This window comes from Kryptolebias marmoratus, linkage group LG11 (assembly GCF_001649575.2).
Source record: "Kryptolebias marmoratus isolate JLee-2015 linkage group LG11, ASM164957v2, whole genome shotgun sequence".
Lineage (NCBI taxonomy): Eukaryota > Metazoa > Chordata > Actinopteri > Cyprinodontiformes > Rivulidae > Kryptolebias > Kryptolebias marmoratus.
In genome coordinates this window covers 23,626,546-23,632,910 of record NC_051440.1, presented here as the reverse complement: position 1 = coordinate 23,632,910, position 6,365 = coordinate 23,626,546, and positions in this window count along the sequence as shown.

Here is a 6,365-nt window from a genome sequence, read left to right as displayed (position 1 = left end):
CTTTTGCCTCAAACCATTTTCATTGCTGCTTGTAGAAAAACGCTATCCTGCACATGTACATTCTCTGTGGACGAATGAGTGTTTGCTCAATCTTTGCATTGAATTCTGAACTTCAGGTTCACCACAGGCCTTGTGGCAGCCATGCTCCTGGGTCAGAGGTCAAACTGATGACTTCAACGGAACATCCAGGGGGGAGCGTCTAAATTTACACGCCATCCAGATTGCCCATGACCCTCGCTGCTATTAATAGTTAGAGGACTGCTGTATGGCACGCACCCACTGCCTCAGAGTGTGTGAACATCAGGCGTCAAAAAGCAGAAGAATCTGACCTGAATTGGCCACTACTTTTGACTACTTATTTGGCGATGGCAAAGGAGCCAGAGTTTAATTAGGTGAGGTGTGGACAGGCTAATGGTTTATGCTTTATGTGTCAGAATGGACTCGTGGCCACATTCAGGCTACAGCTAGTTTTAAGTTGCATTTATTGTCTTGGTATTAATTTAACAACAAAAGTAACTATGGACTATGAAGGCCTAAATGATCTAGAAATTAGACATTTATTTCAAAACAAAGAAACACTCTTCTATTATAGGATCAAAATAACACTGTCCTTTCTCAGGACTGTAGAATTAGCATTTATTAACAGCTTCTGTTTGTTTGTTTATTGGTTTTTTTTTTTGTATTATTAAAGTCCTGATTACCCCTCTAGGTAATCACAATTTTCCAGTAAAGCTAAGTGTGATGCTTTGCTTGCAAATTGCAAGACTGCACTTTAAATACACTAAATTAAACGATTTATTGACTAAAAACAATATTGCTTTAAAATGCATCACATTTTTTATGTTTACAAAATGTGTAGCAAATTAGCAAAAACCTTTGTGACAAACCAATGCCTCATCAATGCCATACAGTAGTAAGTATTAAAGTTTTACAATTCATGATGTAAGAGTTGATGTAAGAGTTGATGTAAGATGTTTTCTGATGTCTGGTCGACTGAGCAAAGTAAAAATATTACACTAATAAAGCTGTGTCATGGTTTGTGTCTTTATTTTTTTATTTTGTGTTAGTCTTTGTTTATATTTCTTGTGTTTTAAGCAGGTGTTGCTATTATTTTATGTTCAGCTCCTCACTCACTTGTATTCATTAGACATCTGAACACATGTTGTCATTCAGTAATCACCCTTCTGAGTTGACATACTTCCTTGTATTCCACAGTTCTTTATCAGCTCCTTTCTTAACCTCCTTGTGTCCTGCCTGTTTACCTGTGTGCTTTCATTCTTATCATGCTGCCTTTGGACTCATTGACTAAAGTCTTCCTTCACTGAGAGTTTGCCTCCTGCATGCCTATCAACCTGGTACCTGGCAGTGTTACTTGTATGAAACTTGGATCATCTGTTTGCTTCCCTATGCTGAGTAACAAAATACTGACAAAACATGTTCAGAATTTTTCATTGTATTGTATTTGGAAACATTTAGATAATTCACTTGATAATAAGTTTGTGACGCACAGGAAAGAAAGTCTATGTCATTAGAATTTCTAGGGAACCCATTTCAATGGATGTTGTGATACTTTATTGCGGTATTGCGTGTAACATGGACCCAAATGACTGCAAACCAACCAACAAAGGGACAAAGAAAAGCACCAGAAGCATGGCTTAAACATCAGAATGGATTAAAGTGCTTGTTCAGTCACCCTGGAGAGATCAGAAGTCACAAGGGCCCGCAGTCTCACAACTCTGAAACATCTGCTACAGATTCTCAGAGGATGAGGATGGTTTTTCAAACAACTGTTGCCAAACAAATTACAACTGGCTCTCCCAATACAGTTCTGTCTCATCTCTGACTGTGATCTGTAACACATAACATACTGTAGTCCATTGACTGCAAGCTTCTCCTCTGTGATAGCACTTAGAAAGGGGCTGCTTTAAATCCAGTTTTTAACTCAGAGATCTCTCATTTATTGTCTTCACTCATGTTCCTGTACCTGCTTAACACCTTTCAGTTTCATGCAGTAATGTGAGGGAAACTCCTAACCATCATGCGCTAAAAACTGAGTGTTATGCAAACAAAATATATCAACAAATCTCACATTATCATTTTTAAAGTGGCAACTAACGAGGAAATGATTCAATCCATCAAACTGTACAATTTTTTGAGGATGGCTATAAAAACAGACATAACATTGGTAGAGCTCATGGCATGTAAAACTCTTCACTTCAGCTGACAAACCTTTCCACCTTCATGTCTGGATCTTCAATTTACTGCTTCCCTCTTTTTTATTTCTTCTCCAGGATATTCAATACCAACAACTTCTCCTCTGACAGCTTGAGAGCCAGAGGGGGAAAGTTTCCATGCAGCCTCGGTGCCTGATCTTGGCGGTATAATCACGCTGTAGACTGAACTGTTTCCGTCTATCCACTTCTGCTGTTAAGAACCCACCATTCTCTACCAAAACTTTCCCCCTCTTTTGGGCTGTCACAAAAACACTTTCCATTGCCCCAGACCTGAACCTTCTACATTTTGCTCTCTCTCTTTCAAATTTTCTTTCTTGCCTTCTCACACACACTGTTGGAACAAAAAATGACCAATGTAAACTTCCTTATGAAAAGCTTTCTGAAGGAGCTTAAAATCAATCAAATTATGTCCAAAGAAAGGATTTCAAATTTGAGAAACAGCCTTTTCACATGCATGCATGAGAGTTTGAATGTATGCACACAGAAGAGATTAATTTGCCACACAGCAACTTCTGCAAAACTGATCGATTTCCGCCATCAAAAAGTAAAGCAATGATTAGAGCCACTACAACACAAGTTTTCATCCAGAAAGCACACTCAGATATTACAAGTCTAAACATCCAGTATGTACAGAGCTTAACTATTTATTTTGAGGAAACAATTCTGTTATCTTGGTATTTTTTTAATACAATTAAATCTAATGAACAGGGATTGTTTTTGTATGGATACCATTTAAATGAAACAGTCAAGTTAACAGTTAGTGCCCTTAAAGGACTCTGTCTGTGTGGCTTGACAAACAGGACCGCATTGCATCTTTAAATGGCAGAGTTGAACAACAGTGTAAGACTTAAACTTTGGCCGAAAGTTGTTCCGGTTCATGTTGCAAACTCCTTCCATTCCCACAAACCTGGCTTAATGTGCACTGGGCTGGATGGTGCTCCCCTAACCTCTGGCACCCTCGCCAAAATAACAGATGCAACTACTGCTACCGTAAAAACTGCAAGTTCTCAATTTCCATCCAAGGGAGAAGTCAGAGTAATAAATGTTGCATTAGAAACAAAAGTCATTCTGTTATTTCACACTTTATTATAAAATGACACACTTGAATATTTGAACAGACTTAATTTGTATAACAGTTTTCTGGTCTTACTGACCACCCAAAATGATTTTACACTCAAGTCACATTCACTCACACACCAATGCACAGATCAGAGGCTGCTTGGGGTTCAGTGTCTTACTCAAGGACACTTTGACATGTGGTGGGCAAAACTGGGACTGAACTACCAACTGTCTGATTAGCAGCCAACTGTTCTTCCTTTCTGAGCCACAGCCATCCAGCTTTAGCTGACATTCATACTTGCACACTGTTGACATCAATACAAAACCTATGGTTAATATAGTTTTTGATTTCATTAACATGGGACAATATTTGGTTGGAAAATAGAAATAAATATATTGAATTTATTGGAGAGATGGTGGTGAAAGGAATTATCTGTAAAAACAACAACAACAGTAAAACAAAAAAGCATACATTTGTGTGTCTTGGCCATCATCTCTTCAATCTATCCAATATGTTTTTCTTTATTTTCCAACTGACCCTCCAGAAAAAAGTGCATCCAAGTTAATCATAGAGACAAATCCTCTAGAGATCTCCTTAACATCCACATTCCAGTAAGAGCACCGGTCAACCAACCAGCTTCTCTTATATATTCCTAGATCCAGATTAAAATTCAGAGGTGATTGAACTTTTCTTTGCTCCCAACCTATGGAATGGTTTACCTTTTCATTTTCAGGCTGCTGAGACTGTTGAGCCTTTTTGATCCATGCTTAAAACCCATCTGTTGGCGTTTGATTCTAGTTTGAGTTGCTATAGCTGATAAATTTATGATGTATTTTTGTATTTCATTTAAGTTTGTCTAATTTGTTCATATATTGAATTGTAAAGCACTTTGATCAACTTTGTTGTTTGTATGTGGTATGTAAATAAATTGACATTGATACTGATGTACAAAAAGTCCACAACAAAACAAATTATAAACTATTTGCCCCTGATTTGGAAAGATAATCTGACAAAAAAAAAAAAAAAACATGTTAAAAAGCTCTAGCACTGCATCTCTAGGAAAGATAGATCTATGAAAAAGAATGTCATTGTCCTATAATAGTTTATGACTTCAGGGATATAACATCATCTGTAAAACAATCACATGAGGACATGAGCTCACATGAATGCCAACAGCACTGTTGTGACTAGTTATGCTGACTTTTTCATTTTTATTTTTTTACAAATGTAAAGTACAGAATCTTCTATAGGAGCTGAAAAATCTCCTTATCTCAGTTTGTTTCACTTGATTTTACATGATGAAAACAGAGAAATAAAACATCTCGAATGACAACTTTTATGATGTTCAGGGGGTCAAGAGTCAAACATTTGACTGCAAAGGGTTTCAACAAGTTGCATTTCCGTTGCACAGTACATTGTACACTTTAAACATGAACATATGTATGAATGAACAGCTTTTCTCAAAGTGCAAGAAATTAGGATTAAGATATAAGCACATTTTTAAACAGACTTTTCATGTTGATTGTTGACAACTTAAGATAAGACTTTTAAATGTTTAAAAAGTGACACCAAAGTAATGCCTTATCTTCAAATTTTTTTAAGAAATGTAATTTTTGAACTTACATACCAATATGGATTTAAAAATCTAGAATAAGTTCAAACCTCAAACTCAAATTATTTAAATAACTGAGACTTGAATATATTTTGGTAAACAAATTAATTTAAAAATGCATATATTTTAGAATGTTTTTGTACCCGATACTTAATTTTTTTGAGACTGTAGTTTGTGATTAACAAAACACTTTAGTTCTAGTGTAATAAATCATATTTATTATGTGAGCAAAATTTCAGCTTGAACAATAAAACCATTGTGGCTAGATTTCATCCATGTTGCACCTTTATTAAAAAGCACCACAAGGTAATACTAATACTGAATAAATGAAGTGATGCAAGTACATTTCTAACAATGCCCCGTACATGACTGTAGTTATATAAGACAGAACGGGCTTTAGGATAAATCCGAGTCTCTTTGCATTTACTGGACAAAGTGCAACAGGATTTTTCTGCAGTTCAGGTCAATATAGTTTTCACAATTTTTACTTTTAAGACCCTTTCTCTGAGTGTTCTTTAAAAACAGAACCTGAACTTTTAATGTTTTCACTCTTTTTTTTCTTCTTTGTCTTCCAGCAGGTTTCTCTGTCTCTGCAGAAGCATATTTCTGCCCTACAGTTACTGGTCACTCCAACCTGCCTAGTGTTTAATGCTCGTTGTATCTCCGAGCTCATCTTTTTTCTCCCTGCGGTCCCTGAGCCAGTCTAAACAAGGCAGCCGCCCATCCTGAGTTGGGATTTGTCGGAGAGTTCTTCCTGGTGAAAAGAAGTCCCCCCCCCTGCCCCCCCACATGTCAGCAAGTGATACTTAACAAAAAAATGTTGAGTTGATCATGTTTCTATGACATATATATATATATATATATATAATGCCTTGTTAAATGTCACAGAATAACATTAACATTTAACTGAAGGACATAAGTTACCAAAGTTGGGGCTGAGTGTCACGTTTTGAGTTGAAGTTATTTTTCTGTATTTGTTTTCATGTTGTCACTGTCGTGTTTCTGTGTATTGTCACTCCTGTTTTTTCTCATGTGTTTCCTGTGCCACTATTTACCTGCCCTCAGTTCAGTATTTCTCCACTCAGCCTGCTACGCCCATCTACATCTGTCCGTAGTTACTAATCAGTGTCCACTTCCTCGTTATCCTCTGCATATATAACCTGTTCATTTGCTTCCATTACTTGCTGGTTTGTTGTATTTAGCACTCTCTGGTTCTTGTTAAATATGTTGTTTGTGTCACAGTCTGATCTTGTCCTGGGATAATCTACAGAATTCAAACTAAGCCTAAAATGATTGATAATTGTATGATTTTTGGTATACATGTTACAAAAAATAATAGCCTTAAAATTGATAAAATTAGTTTTAATGGTTGTCTTTGCTGCCATTATACCTGCGCTTATTGGCTAATTAGGAAAGTTTGTACACTTCAATTAGAAGTTATGATCACATATTTCTGCCG